At 42.4% G+C, this 14,715-nt stretch overlaps 2 long non-coding RNA genes across 2 annotated transcripts in view; both read left to right on the top strand.

The window, feature by feature from the left end:
* Window positions 1-7,332, top strand: part of LOC129144547 (uncharacterized) — a 61,177-nt gene extending 53,845 nt beyond the window's left edge. The window contains exon 3 of the long non-coding RNA XR_010158834.1: window positions 1,044-7,332. This is a non-coding gene — a long non-coding RNA (uncharacterized LOC129144547). The remainder of the gene's footprint in view (window positions 1-1,043) is intronic.
* A 29-nt stretch (window positions 7,333-7,361) lies between these two features.
* On the top strand, window positions 7,362-10,783 carry LOC107975759 (uncharacterized). The gene is made up of 2 exons (XR_001719194.3): window positions 7,362-8,604; window positions 9,842-10,783. It is a non-coding gene; the product is annotated as an uncharacterized LOC107975759 (long non-coding RNA).
* The last annotated feature ends 3,932 nt before the right edge of the window (window positions 10,784-14,715 follow it).

The raw sequence follows: 14,715 nt of genomic DNA, 5'->3' as shown, positions 1-14,715 counted from the left end.
GTGGGTGGGGGCCAGACCTCCCTTCCCCTTGAGGCTCTGCTGTGCACCTGGAGTGTCGCTGGCCAATGCCTGAACCCCTTAGGGTGGGCTCCTGGTGTCACTGGGCCTTTCTAGGCTGCAGTGGGAGGCAGTGGCATGGTTAGAAATCACTTCCCTCATTCTCACTTTGTGGGTTTCAGGACCATCATGATGGGATCAGTAACAATAATCCCTTATATTTGACATGACATTTTAATTTCCAGAATATGTTAGTCTGCATGGTCTTATGATCATCTTGCCAAATCCTCACAATTTCCACTGGTAGGAAACTGTTAGTCCCATTTTACAAATAAGCAAACAGAGTCCCAGCAGTGGGAGGTTTGCCTTAAGTGAGGTTTCACTGCAGATGATTGCCAGTGCTCCTGGCACATTTGCATCTGAGCATGGTGGGTGAGCGAGGAGCTGGGCCCCGACAGAGCCTGATAGACCCACATTCCCACCCAGCCCTGCTGCTCCTTGGTGTGTGCCCTGGGCAGGGTGGTTAGCTTTGCCAAGGCCCTGGCTCCTGGCTTCCTGGAGGCCAGTGCTGTGCTAAGGGGCTCTCCTTGGCAATTCAAGGGCAGGCATGTGCAGGCCCGCAGGACGGCCATGTTTACACAATTCCCGCTCCTCACCCAACACCCACCACGAGCTTCCTAGAGATGTGCGGAAGTCCAGAAGAGGGGGACCTCCAAGAACCGCGACCCTGCTGACAGCTTGGCTATAGCAGGGCAGAGATGCAAGGGGGCAAGAGCCCTGGAGAGTGGGTCACAGGGCCCGCCTGTGCCTTGTTATGGGTCCTGCTAGATCTGCAGGTGGAGGGAGGATGGGAGGCCTGGACTTGGCCTCAGACCTCCAGGACCAATGGATCAATTGAGAAACAAATGGCAGGGAGTGTGTCTCAGGGGAGTGTGGCCTGGAGGCTGAGGGCAGGCAGGTGGCATCTGAGATCCCACCAGCTTCCGCCTGGCTGGAGGCTTTGGGCAGGGATAGAGTACTTCTGCTGACTCTGTGTTTCCTTCCAGACTCTGCCTTTCTCTCCATCTCCCCTGGAAAGGAGGAATGACGATGTGATCGGTGAGACACAGCCCAGCCGAGACCCCCTCTCCCCTTTCTCTGGTGAACAGGAAGGACATATTTCTTTCAATTCTTCTAACTGGAAAGTGTTGCTTCTGCAGGGGAACCCCTGTCCAGGCCAGTCCTGCTCCTGAGTGCATCTGTTTAATTGCAAGACTCAGTATTCAGAACCTACCTACCCATGGGGGAGGCTGTGTCCTTCAGTATCAGGGGTTTGTGTGTGTGTGTGTGTGTTGTGGTTGTTGTTGTTGTTGTTGTTTTGAGATGGAGTCTCACTCTGTCTCCCAGGATGGAGTGCAATGGCGCAATTTCAGTTCACTGCAACCTCCACCTCCGAGTTTCAACTGATCCTCCTGCCTCAGCCTCCCAAGTAGCTGGGATTATGTATGAGCATGTGCCACCATGCTCAGCTAATTTTTGTATTTTTAGTAGAGATGGGATTTCACCAAGTTGGCCAGGCTGGTCTCAAACTCCTGACCTTAAGTGATCCACCCACCTCGGCCTCCTAAAGTGCTGGGATTATAGGCGTGAGCCACCTTGTCCAGCCTCCAGTATCAGCTTTACCAGAAATAAAGCAATATTGCACCCTTTATAGGAAGTAAATTCCTTCCTTCCTTCTCTTTCTTTCTTTCCTTCCTTCCTCTCTCTTTCTTTCTTTCTTTCTTTCTTTCTTTCTTTCTTTCTTTCTTTCTTTCTTTCTTTCTTTGTCTTTCTTGTCTTTCTGTCTTTCCTCTTTCTTTTTGAGACAGAGTCTCACTCTGTCACCCAGGCTGAAGTGTAACGGCACCATCTCGGCTCACTACAATCTCTGCCTCCTGGGTTCAAGCGATTCTCCTGCCTCAGCCTCCCAAATAGCTGGGACTACAGGTATGCACCACCACACTTAGCTAATTTTTGTATTTTTAGTAGAGACGGGGTTTCACCGTGTTGGCCAGGATGGTCTCAATCTCTGGACCTCATGATCCGCCTGCCTTTTCCTCCCAAAGTGCTGGGATTACAGGTGTGAGCCACTGTGCCCAGCCTGTATGGTGTGTAATAAATACATGGCATATGCACTATTTTGCCTTTCTAGCATCAGGGAAAAAAGCTGGTAAGCCAAAGAACATCTGGCTTCAAAGATTTCAAGCCCTGTGTAAGAAGAAATTTTAATATTTTCTTTATGTGCCTGAATAAGTCTTCTTGCATGCACTTATTCTGGAGGCCATTGCTCTGCAGAGGTATGGCTCCAAGCATGGCTTGCACAACAGCTGCAGGTCTGTGATGGGGTGAGCATGGGCTGAAATGTAAATCACTTCTGTTGCTAGGCCAGTTCGCTTGTTTCTTAGCCAGACTATCCTAAGAAAAGGATCAGCAGGTTGCTTTTCATTTCGGTGTGTGCTCCTTATCGTGGATGGGCACATTGAGAAGCACTGCTCTAAAGCTTGAGCCCCTCAAGGCCAGGAGCCTCGTCTTCATCATCTTTGCTTCCTCATTGTAACCCAGGGCTTGGAATATTACAAATGCTGGACACTCTCTTCTCCACGCTTGCTGTGTGGCTTCCTGCCTAGTGATAGACTGTCCCTTGCTTTTCACTCTGCCTGCCTTTGGAACTCCACCCCTTAACCCCTGGTCACCAAGTCCTTTCTTTATGTCAGGTTTAAATGTCCCCTCCTCTGAGAGTCTTCCAGTGTCTCTTGTGCAGAAGAAATTGCTCCAAACCTCTAAGGCAGCGTGTCCGTGGTTCATTTCTTATAGTGGCATTGCTTACCTCTCAGTTAGTTTATGACTCCTCTCCCCTGCCAGCTGTAAATTTCTTGCAGACAGAGACTGTGCTCTGCTTGGTGTCTTTAGGACCCAGCCTACCCTCTTTCTCATGATATGTGTTTAATAAGTATTTATCCCATGATTAATATAATGTAATACATTCATTGCTAAGTTGTCAGTGATCTCTATTGCCAGGACATACATTTCAATGTGAGATTTACAGAAATAACACTGCCTATAAGGAACCTCCCTGTCTGTACAAACCAGCATCCTTAAAATGCTGCACTAATTGGCTTAACTCTGATGTACCCTAAGCTCTACAAGTTATATAACATATTAAACACTGAATCCAATGGGTGGCATGGGAGAAGCACTCAATAAATATTGCTGTTATCATTTTTGTTGTTGTTAATGTTACCAGGCATATACTTTTGTGCATGTTCTTTCAGACTGAGGAATGTCATTCTTTTTTTTTTTTGAGACAGAGTCTCGCTCTGTTGCCAGGCTGGAGTGCAGTGGCGCAATCTCAGCTCACTGCAACCTCTGCCTCCCGGGTTCAAATGATTCTCCTGCCTCAGCCTCCTGAGTAGCTGGGACTACAGGTGTGTGCCACCACGACCAACTAATTTTTGTATTTTTAGTAGAGATAGGGTCTCACCATGTTGGCCAGGATGGTCTCGATTCTTGACTTCGTGATCCACCCCCCTCGGCCTCCCAAAGTGTTGGGATTACAGGCGTGAGCCACTGCACCTGGCCAAATGTCATTCTTTGTTGAGTGGATCAGTAATGATCCTAAGCCCTAGAATAGCAGGTTCATTGGTAAGAATTTGCTCATTCTCCAGCCTGGCTGTTTTCTAAAGTATTCTTAGGCTGAATCATGTGTGATATTCCTCTGTTCCAAGACTCAGCTGGTGGCTAGCTGGGGATGGGCAGTCCTGGCACAGCTGGTGTGCCCACTGGCATGCATAGTGCATGCTTGAACATTGGCATGAAGAAAATTTTCTAAAACTCTGGGAGCAAGGGAAGAGAGGACAGACCTGAACTGTAAGCCTAAGTTCCATGGTCACTAAGCTCTTTGGTCTTGGGCAAATCATTTCAATTTCGCTGCAGCTACAATCTTGTGGGAAAGCAGAAGTTGGTCTTTTACTCCCACTTTTCCTTTCCTCAGGACTTCCTCTATTTCTTTACAGAGAACCTCCTACCAGGCATTCAGTGAGCCTTTCAAATGTGCTCTCAGGAAAGCAGACACCATCAGGAATTAATACTTCAGTGTGACATTGATTCTGAGAGTCTGTTCCTAAGGTGCTACTGTTGATTCTTATTATTTACAGTAGTTACATCCTTCAAAGTTGCCACAAACACTGAATTAGGGAATACTTACTCCTGGGGAAATACAGCGTGAGGGTCTCTTGAGTTTCTGGTCACAACATTTTTACCAGCTGATCAATACGTAACCTTGTTGTATGTTATGTTTCTATCTGAAGACACTTTTAAAAATATGTATTTCTTGCCAACAGGTAATTAAATGCAGTGTTTTGAATAATAAAATAATATTTTAATTATGATATGTGATCATAAATTTCTTTGGCTTTCAGCCTCACAACACTGCTGTCTGTCCACTACGCTTTTTTGTGGTTGGTTGTCATTTCGTGAATCCACGGACGTTGTGCTTTTCCATGTTTTCCGTAGATTCAGCATGCAATGTAGATGTTACTTTAGCACTTTCCAGAGAGGACTCATACACAGTTTGGTGTGTTTCCTCTTCCTTTTCTGGATGTACTGCATTGTTGACTCATTAATATTGAATTCACGGCCAACAGTACTGTAACTCATGCCCTAATGAATCTCATCCAACACAAGTATTTTCACCTTCCTGCATTTAGGAACACTAGACAGCAGTTCAGCACCATGCAGGAGGGCCATCTCAAACAGCGAGGCCACCAACAGAAAGCACAAAAATGTGAAAAAGTGGCACTAAACAGATCATGAAAAGGATGCTCATTTATAGCATAAGAGCTGAAACAGGAAAGCAGAGGGTTGCTTTGCTCCACCTTAGCCGGGAGCACGAGCGTCTGCAACTCAAATTTTGTTGCCACTCTATGCATGTCTGTGAATGGCTTCAAAAGTGCCCAAGTTTTAGGACTTACAAATAAATTTCAGTGAGTAGCCAATTTCACAATGAGGATATACAGTACTTGCATTTTAAGCTCTCTCACTGTACAGGAAAATGTGCGTTCCCTGTAGGGAGAATTTCCAGTGAATGGGTGGGAAAAGTTTTGGGGATCAGGAGATTTCTTTCTGGACCAGGATGTTACTTCTAGGGAGGTTCACTCAAACCATGACCTCTAGCACCTGTCCCGGGACTCATGAGGGACACTTGCAGGGACTCTTGCAAACCACTCCACTGGACATGAGATCTCAACATCTTATGGGGCACTGTTCTAGCAGACTTCTCTGTTCAGGGCTTTGAAATCTCCCCCCTCACCACTTTCTTCCTAGCCCTATTCTGTAATGATTTTGAGATGGAAAAACATATGTTGCCCTCAGAGGTAGCATGAATGCTTCCAAATGAGACAAAATAATATTCACGTCTTCTGGCCTCCCAGGAGACCAGCAGAATGCTGAGACACAGTGCATGATGTGCTAGGCACTTTGCGTGCGCCTTCTCATTCAGTCCTGATGGCTCAGAGGAAGCCTTGGTGATCTCATTTACAGCTGAGAACTCTGTAACTCAGCAAGGTTAGGCAAATCACCCAAGTTTGCATGGTTTTTAAGAGGGAGGATCAGGACTTGAATTTGGGACTGCTACCTCCAGTAGCCCTTAATCAAAGCAGACTAAAAGGCAGGCAGTCCCTATTTCCTCTAATCCCAAGCCGGAGTCTTGATTTTACTGCTCTGATCTAAGGAAAGTCCATGGATATGAAGGTGCACAAAACACACATGCATATGCACACACATGCCAGCTTGCCGCAGAAAGAAGCACAGAGACAGGAGTGCTCCCAGTGCCAAAAGGAGAACTGGCTTCTGCTTCTGCTCCTGCCGCAGACCTTCTCAGGCCAGAGCAGTAGTCTGACTTCAACTTGCGAGAGATGAGAATATCCAAAAGGGAAAAAAAGATGGGCTGCTCGGGTAGCCCAGAAACATTCATAATTCTGACTTCTAATAAAAAGAGAGAAAAAAGGAAAGAGCAAGAGAAGGCTGAAGGTGCTCTGAGGAAGTAGGCCCCGGGCCACCTCACTTCTGCAGACATGTGGCAGGAAGGGCCTCAAGAAGAGGAGAACTCAAAAGGGACAAATCCACATGTGCAGCGATGTTGAACTTGGTGCAGTGACTTCACCTGCCTTCCCAATTGCCAACGATGCTTTCCTGACCCGAGCACCAATTCTTTCCCTTGGAGAAGAAGAAGCTGGGATATAATGGGCTGCAGGGGGTACAGTGGAGTAAGAAGGGAAAACAGGACATAGAGTCTTTAGTTCATTGGAGGCCCAGATGCATAATACAGAATCAGGAACTTAGAACTAGGCCGTAAAACTGAGTAAAAGCAGGGCTTGATGGCAGAGCACTGGCCCTGGAGGTGGGGGTTGCTGTAGACATTAGTTATATTTGTGGACACTAGTATCTTTGGAACATCTTTCCTGTGTTTGGAGAATTTTCTACACTATCCGTCTTGCCTCTTCAAGACAGAAGCTACAGCTCACTGATCCGTCCTCTTGCATCTGGGCCACAGACATATCACCCAGTCATGTCTACCCATCAGACCCAACTCTGTGAGACTCCAATTCAGAAGCAGGCAATGAGAGGAATAGGGGCTGGGTGGACTTAATTTTTTAGTAGTGGAGGTGGCAAGGGCACCATTGGTGCCTACGTGGTGTCGGCTGGATTGTGGTTTGGCTATCGCTCCAGCTGCTTCACCTCAATGTAAACTCTCTGCCTCCCTGGAAATTCTATGAGCTACTTGACATCCTTCCATGGATTTATTTTCTGTTTAAATTAGGTGGAGTGAATTCAGTGCTTTCCAACTAAGAACTGACAAGTGGAGAGTCAGGGAAGCTGCTGTCATTTCAAAATTGCTTGCTTGTTTTCACTGCTGGCAGAGCTGGAAGACAGAGAGAGACCAGACTGGTGAAATGTGGAGCCAGATGTTGAAGGAAAAAGGATCAATGTCACGATGCTCAATTTGGGCAGTACCGACATTTTGGATGGAATAATTCTTTGCTGGGGGGCTGCCCTGTGCATTTTAGGGTGTTGAGTAGCATCCCTGGTGTCTACCCACTAGATGCCAGTAGCACCCCATCTCCAAGTTGTGACAATAAAAAATGTCTCCAAACATTGCCACATGTCCCCCATGGGGCACTGGTTGATAACCTACTTGGTCTAATCACACCAGGCAAAGTTCTCTAGTGAGAAGCTTCTAGAAGCACAATGTTGTTGACTTGTATTTGTAATTTGTGAATGTATGTATTTATGCTTAAGTTAACCTTAAATATGTTATATATAATATTATATATATATATATATATATGCCATTGCATAGTGTATATTTGCGGTTTCTCAATCAAGTTGAAAGAACCACTTTAGAGGTGACAACTGAACAAGTAGACAAATTACGAGTCAGGCCTTAGCATCCTGGGCCCTGTTTGGGCATTAAATACATCAAGAACTTACATATTTAGTGCCTTCTCATGGAATAGCCACATTAACTTATTTACAAAATGGTACAGAAGAGGGACCAGCTGTTTGGGTGTATTTGTGTCCAGTGGTTCCTGGGCGTATTTCTTTAAGTGCTCTGCCTATCTTGATTCTCATCAGGAACACTGTGATTTTCTAAGTTTTAAATGGGTAGAAGAGGCCTGCAGTTAAGGTCTCCCTTTTAAGCGTGAGCACTCAATTAACTCATCTTGCATCTTTGGGAAACTCAGTTACAGCTAATAAGTGTATCGGGCTACTGCTTTAGGGTTACATATTTCCTGTCTAGATTTTTTTTTTGACATTTTCAGATAAAAGGTTGCTTGGAAGAAGAGATTTATTGGTTTGTGTTGGCCGTCCCTTCCTTATCGCCTTGCTGCCCTGAATTGGAGCTAACTGCTGGCCAGCCACCCACAGTAGCTTCTGCTGGAGGAAGAGTCTGATCCTTCCATCCCCCTATTCCTGCTTCTTCCCACATTCAGGCTTGAACTGAACATTTTCCAGAAACCAAACCAGTGCCTTTTGGGGTGTTTATCCCATGATGGCGGGAACTCATTTCCCCATGGCTATCTAATTTCCATTGTGTTATTCTTGGGGAGGCCAAAGACATAACAATTTGGAGAAACCAGAGACTGATGTGAGCATACGGGCTAGCTGAGCATGAGCCGGAAACTCGCAGGTAGAACTGAGCGTATGAGAGGAACTCAATAGTCGCTAGTCTAGTCTTCTCCCCTCATTCTACAGTTTGACATCTCCCTCTAACAGCACTGCCTTCGGATATGCTGATATGCCCTCCAGACCTTTGTCCTGAGCTAAGAGAATTGGCATGCTTTCAGTCACACAGACAGAATTTATACATTTGGAAGCTATGATAGTCACCCCTGAAGCACTTTACTGATGGGTGTTTTCCTCTGGATTCTAGGTTCTTGACTGGCCTCTATTCTGGCTTCAGGCAATGCCCCTGTTGTCCTTGATAGGGACAAAACACTGCCATCAGGAGGGACTAAGCTGAATTGTGTTCCGCAATGTCTACCAGCTTGGAGGAAAATTCTCCTCTAGCCCAGAGAAGAGGTTCTTACGGTAAACTACGTAAAATCCAATCCTGACATTTCACTATATTAAAAAAAGTGCCTTAATTATGCCTGTGCACACAATGTTTTTTAATCACAAGTCTCTGTCATCTGAGAAAGACAACCCTTGAGGTTTCTCAGTCAAGAGAAAGAGAGGCAGGGAACAGATTATCCCTCAAAAACACCAGAAGACATCAACCCTGCTGACACCTTGATTTCAGGCCTCTGGTCTCCAGGACTGTGAGAGAATAAATATCTGTTGTTTTAAGCGGCAGGTTGTGGGAATCCAAATGGTTGTGGCCACCATTTGGATGGTGACCAGTTAGCCATTTGTGCTGCTTTCCTCTGGTTGCCATAACAAATTCTCTTCTTCCTCTTACCTCTAACAGATATCAATCTGTTCCTAGGAATGATTACACACACTGACACACACACATATTTAATTTTTTGAGGGGTAGGCAAGAGCTGTAAATAATTAAAAAAATTTTTTCTGACTTGAAAAGAGATTTTGTCTACGATCCCTTTTCTATTGATCCTCCCCTCTTTGTTGTATGTACTACCTGGCAGAGTTTCTCCTTCCTGTAGTTGGCTTCTTGTGCTGGTGGAGAGTCTGCTGTCTCTGATAACAGAATGACCCCATGCTGCTGCTCACTCTGCAGGGTCAGGGTGGCCTAACTGAACGGAAGTTTGACTGCAAATGCTGCATTCCCAGAACACCTGCCCTTGAGGCTTTTGATGTAAGGTTCACAGTCGGACCCTGTTCTCTTTGCCCAGGGCATCCTTCTTTTTAGGGCATGCTTTTTTTCTGTTTGTCTGTCACACAGACCCCTTGTTAGATATCAGTTCAGGTTGCCTCTTTCTTTCTTTGGTGTGCCACTAGGGACCTCAAATAGAATTTTGCGAATACCCTATATCCCATTCCAAACATCTGCTTCAGATTTGGCCACCATCCAGCTAGCCATTTGTATTGGTTTCCTGTAGTTACCATAACAAGTTACCACAACCTGTGGCTTAAAACAACAGATCTTTGTTCTCTCACAGTCCTGGAGACAAGAGGTCTGAAATCAAGGTGTCAGCAGGGTTGATGTCTTCTGGAGTTTCAGAGGGAGAATCTGTTTCTTGCCTCTCTCCTGGCTTCTAGTGACTCCAGGCATTCTTGGACTTGTAGCACATAACTCCAATCTCTGCCTCCATTTTCACATCTCCTTCTCTATTTGTGTTTGTGTCTTGCTTGTCACTGGATTTAGAGTTCTCCTGGATAAGCCACGATGACCTCATCTCAAGACTCCTAATTATATCTATGAAGATCCTTTATCCAAAGAATGTCACAATAGCACGTTCTTTAGGGACATATCTTTTGGGGGCTACCATTCAATTCACTATACATTTTTTTTTGCATTTTGAAGAGACAAAAATCAGAACAATTTTATTTCTGTAGCTATACATGATGATCATGGTATAGTATACTGGAATCCACTTGCATTTCCATTTGTAGATCCCATAAAACTTTGCCAACCACTTTTATATCAGGTTTCTCATCTGACTCTTGCAACAACCCTGCGAGATAGCCAGGGATGCAGCTGCCATTTTACAGATGAGGAAATGGGGCCCATGCAAGGTCGCCTGCAGCAAGTCACAGAACATACGAGCACCAGATCCTGTCCCTGGAGCAGCCCTACCAGTCCTGCTACCCGGCTGCTTTCTGCCCTTCCACACGACCTCTCATCCTTCATGGATGCTGGCTTTGAAAATACCAAAGGGAGCTACCTTCCATTGTTGTTTAGGTGCAAAGACCTTGCTCCAGCGGCGCTGATGGATCTGTGCCTGCCTGCTGGTTGGTGGGCTCCCACAGTGATGGCTGCAGACCTCTGCAGGCTGGCCGAAGGGTTAAAAGTGCAGCAGTTTCCATGAACCAGACAGAAGCAAATGGACCCTGGAGGAAAACCTTATGATTTTTGCTGTCTTAACACAGAGGCAGCGGTCATAAATTAGCATTTTAAAAATTATCAAGTGTTCCTCAGATAAAGAGGAATGTGTGCCTCTCTATTTGTAGCCTTTTCTTCTTGTTCCTCAGTAACGTTTTATAATTTTCTTTTTAAAATAATATCATGTATATTTATGAGATGTGATGTGGTGTTTTGATACATGCATACATTGTGGAGTGATTAAATCAAGCTAATTAACATGTCCATTGCTTCATATACTTATTTTTTTGTGGCAAAAACATTTAAAATCTACTCAGTTGGCCGTTTTCAAATATATAGTACATTATTATTAATTATGGTCACCATGTTGTACAGTAGATCTCCATAACTTATTCCTCTTATCTACTGAAGCTTTGCACCCTTTGGCCAAGATCTCCCTGTTCTCTCCCACCTTCTCAACCTATGGTAAGCATTATTTTACTTTCTGTTTCTGAGTTCGACTTTTTAAGATTTCACATGTAAGTGACATCATGCAGTACTTTTCTATGTTTGGCTTATTTCACTTAGCATAATGTCTTCCAGGTCATACATGTTGCAAACATCAGGATTTCCTTCTTTTTTTAAGGCTGAGTAGTATTCCATTGTGTGTGTATACCACATTTTCTTTATCAATCCATCCATTGTTGAGTACTTAGGTTGGTTCCATACCTCAGCTACTGTGAATAATGCTGCAATGAACACGGGAGTGCAGATATCTTTTTCAGGTACTGATTTCATTTCCTTTGGGAATATACCCCGAAGTGGGATTGCTAGATTATGTTGTAGTTCTATTTTTAATTTTTTGAGAAATCTCCATGTAGTTTTCCAAATGGCTGTACTAAATAACATTCCCACCAACAGTGTACAAGGTTTCCCATTTCTCTGCATCTTTGCCAACACTTTTTATCTTTTGTCTTTTTGATAAAAGCCATTCTAACATATGTGAGGTGACATCTTACTGTGGTTTTAATTGGCATTATCCTGATGATTAATGATGATGAACATTTTCTTCATATTCCTGTGGGCCTTTTGTATGTCTTCTTTTGAGAAGCATTGATTCGGATTCTTTGCCTATTTTAAAAATTGGATTACTTATTTTCTTGGTATTGAGTTTGAATTCCTTATATATTTTGAATATTAATTCCTTATCAGATGTATGGTTTGCAGATATTTTCTTCCAACACATACTTTGTCTCTTTACTCTATTGATTGTTTCCTTTGCTGCACACAAATTTGTTAGTTTAATACAATCCAATTTTTTATTTCTGCTTTAGTTGCCTGTGCTTTTGGGGTCATATACAAAAATATTTGCCAAGACCAATGTCAAGAAGCATTTTCTCTATGTTTTTTTTCTAGGAGTTTTATAGTTTCAAGTCTTATATTTAAGTTTTTATCCTTTTTGAGTTGATTTTTGTATATGAGGTGAGATAAGAATCCTATTTCATTCTTCTGAATGTGAATGTCCCATTTCCCCTACACCATTTATTGAAGAGACTGCACTTTCTCCATTGTGTGTTCTTGGCAACTTTGTCAAAGATCAGTTGACTGTAATTGTAGGGAATTTATTTCTGAGCTCTCTATTCTGCTCTTTCGGTCTATATGTCTGTTTTTGTGCCAGTACCATGCTGTTTTGATTATTATAACTTTGAAGCAGGTTTTGAAATTAGAAAGTGTGATGCCTTCAGCTTTACTCTTTTTGCTCAGAATTGCTTTGACAATTGAGGGTCTTTTGTGGTTCTACATGAATTTTAGGATGCTTTTTATTTTTGTGGAAAATGTCTCTGTATTCTCATCTATAAAATGTGATAATAAGTTGTTTCACAGGACTCTTTTAGAATTAAATGACTTGGTATATGCAAAGCAAATAATTCCTGGTACACTGTAAGTATGATCTAAATGTGTGCTATTTGTACCAAAATGATTATGTTTCATTCTCCTTTGATGTATTGCTCTCATAAGTTATATCAATAATTTCCTGTTGCTGGACTATTCTCACATTTCTAGAATAAATCCTACTTGTTTATTGCATATGATTTGTTTGATATAGTGCTTAGGGTATGAATACTGAAAGAAATACTAACTGAGGTGTAAAGGATGGTGAGCATTCCATCATCTTCCATACCAAGGGTACGAAGGTTTGATTTTTAAGCTTGTTTCGGCTCATCAGAGAATTGACTCAGTCTCTGCAACAGTCTTGGCCTTTCCTTCACAGTTGGAAGATGGCTGCAGCAGCTAGCTTTAAGAATCATTTCCTGTGAAACTATATCCAAAACAGAAATAAATGAGATAGACATAAGAAGGGCTTTTCCCACATCTCTGTTAGAGAACCATCTGTCTTTCAGATTCCAAGCACACTTTCTTCTCATGTCTCACCTGTCAGAACTGGTTCTACTGGTGCCCTGAGCTGCAAGTGAGGCATGGAAAGAGGGAATCTGGCATTTTCACCTTCTAGTGTGAGAAGTGAACTCTGTGAGTAGGAAAAGGAACAGGCATGGATGTTGGGGAGGAAAGACAGAGCACCTACCACAATGCACATTTTACTTAGGATTTCTGAATTATAAGTGAAAATGGATGTTGGTTTTCTGTATGCACTATTGTTTTCTTTTTCATTAGGGATATGTTCATATCATTAAAATGTATTGGGGATATTTTCCCTGTCTTGAAATGATTTGCCTAAGATTACTTTTGAGCCATTGCCTATCAGAGCAGGCATTTCTGTTGCTTTTGCACATGAAAAGAAATTGGCCAGATATAAACTGTTTGGATCTCAAAAAGTTTGCCTCAAATGTTGTATACACTGCTTAATTATTTTTGAACATCGAGTACTAGATATATTTATTCTTTGTATTTGAAGGTTTTTAGAGTGTGTATAAGGAGGGTCTATTTTTCATTAATTTTGCTGGAAAATTAAAATAAAAATTCTTACAAGATGCATAGTAGTGTCTTCAGTTTAGACATATTTTTATTAGAATATGTGTCATCATTTTAGTTTTATTTGTATTTCCCTTTTTAAGAAATATGTATATATTAGCTTTTTGTTTTCTATGCTTCATATCACTTATATTTTCTCAATTTTTCTCATGCATTTGTATCTTTTTCTTTTTGATATCCAACTAATTTGTTTCCTCCATCACTGATTCAATTTGCTACAAATCCATTCTTCTATTTGCTGCCTCTCATGTGGATTTAAACTTGGGTATTACATTTTTTCCCCTTTCCATTTTTCTTATCTTATCTGGTTCTCTTTTCATCTTATCCATGTTTCATTTGCAGTCCAGGGAAGCCTGTGAACCACTTATTAGAATAATACTTCTAAATGCATAATATAAACTAATAGACTTTCCAAGGAAACAAATAAAATGGAAATCTATTTAGCAAAATATTTTAAAACTATTGTGATACGGAAATATAGGTTCTTTTTCCTACATATATTAAATAAAAATATCTTGCAGCAATTCTAGTAACTACTATATCTGCAAGTAATGAGCTGTAGAAATGATTCTTAGCAATATCCTCCACTTGCAAATATTTTCTCCCGATCCGTAGGTTGTCTCTTCATTCTTCATAGTTTCCTTTGCTGTACAGAAGCTCGTTAGCTTGTTAGTTTGATACAATCCCATTTTTGCTTTTTCCTTTTGTTGCCTGTGTTTTGAGGTTAAATCCAAAAATCTTTGCTAAGACCAATGTCAAAAATCTTTTTCCCTATGTTTTTTTTTCTAGGAGTTTCACAGCTTCAGAATCTGATTAAACACTTCTCAAAAGAAGAAATACAAATGACCATTTACTATAGTAAACATTCGTGATTTCTATTAAAGACTATGTCACAGGTATAATTATTACTACTTTTTTTTTTTGCCTACATTCATACTGAAAGGAATGGCTAAATTTTAGTTGGCTGTTGGTAAAATGAAGATGTAATATTTTCCCCATTGAATTCATGAATGCCATGAATTCTGTCTGTGGACTTCAGGTTAAGAATTCCTGATCTAATCTTATTACCTTCCACCTACGGTGGTGCTATCCTTACTGCTCCTGTCCCAGAAAAGTTACACTGTTATGAAGGATACCAAAGAGTCTATGACATTGTCTCTTGGGTATCACAGGAGTTACGTTCAGGCTTATGCTCACCCGTGGAACCTTCTGGAAGCTGGTCCTTT

Source organism: Pan troglodytes, chromosome 6, assembly GCF_028858775.2.
Source record: "Pan troglodytes isolate AG18354 chromosome 6, NHGRI_mPanTro3-v2.0_pri, whole genome shotgun sequence".
NCBI lineage: Eukaryota > Metazoa > Chordata > Mammalia > Primates > Hominidae > Pan > Pan troglodytes.
This window is presented reverse-complemented; position numbering and strand designations above follow the sequence as displayed.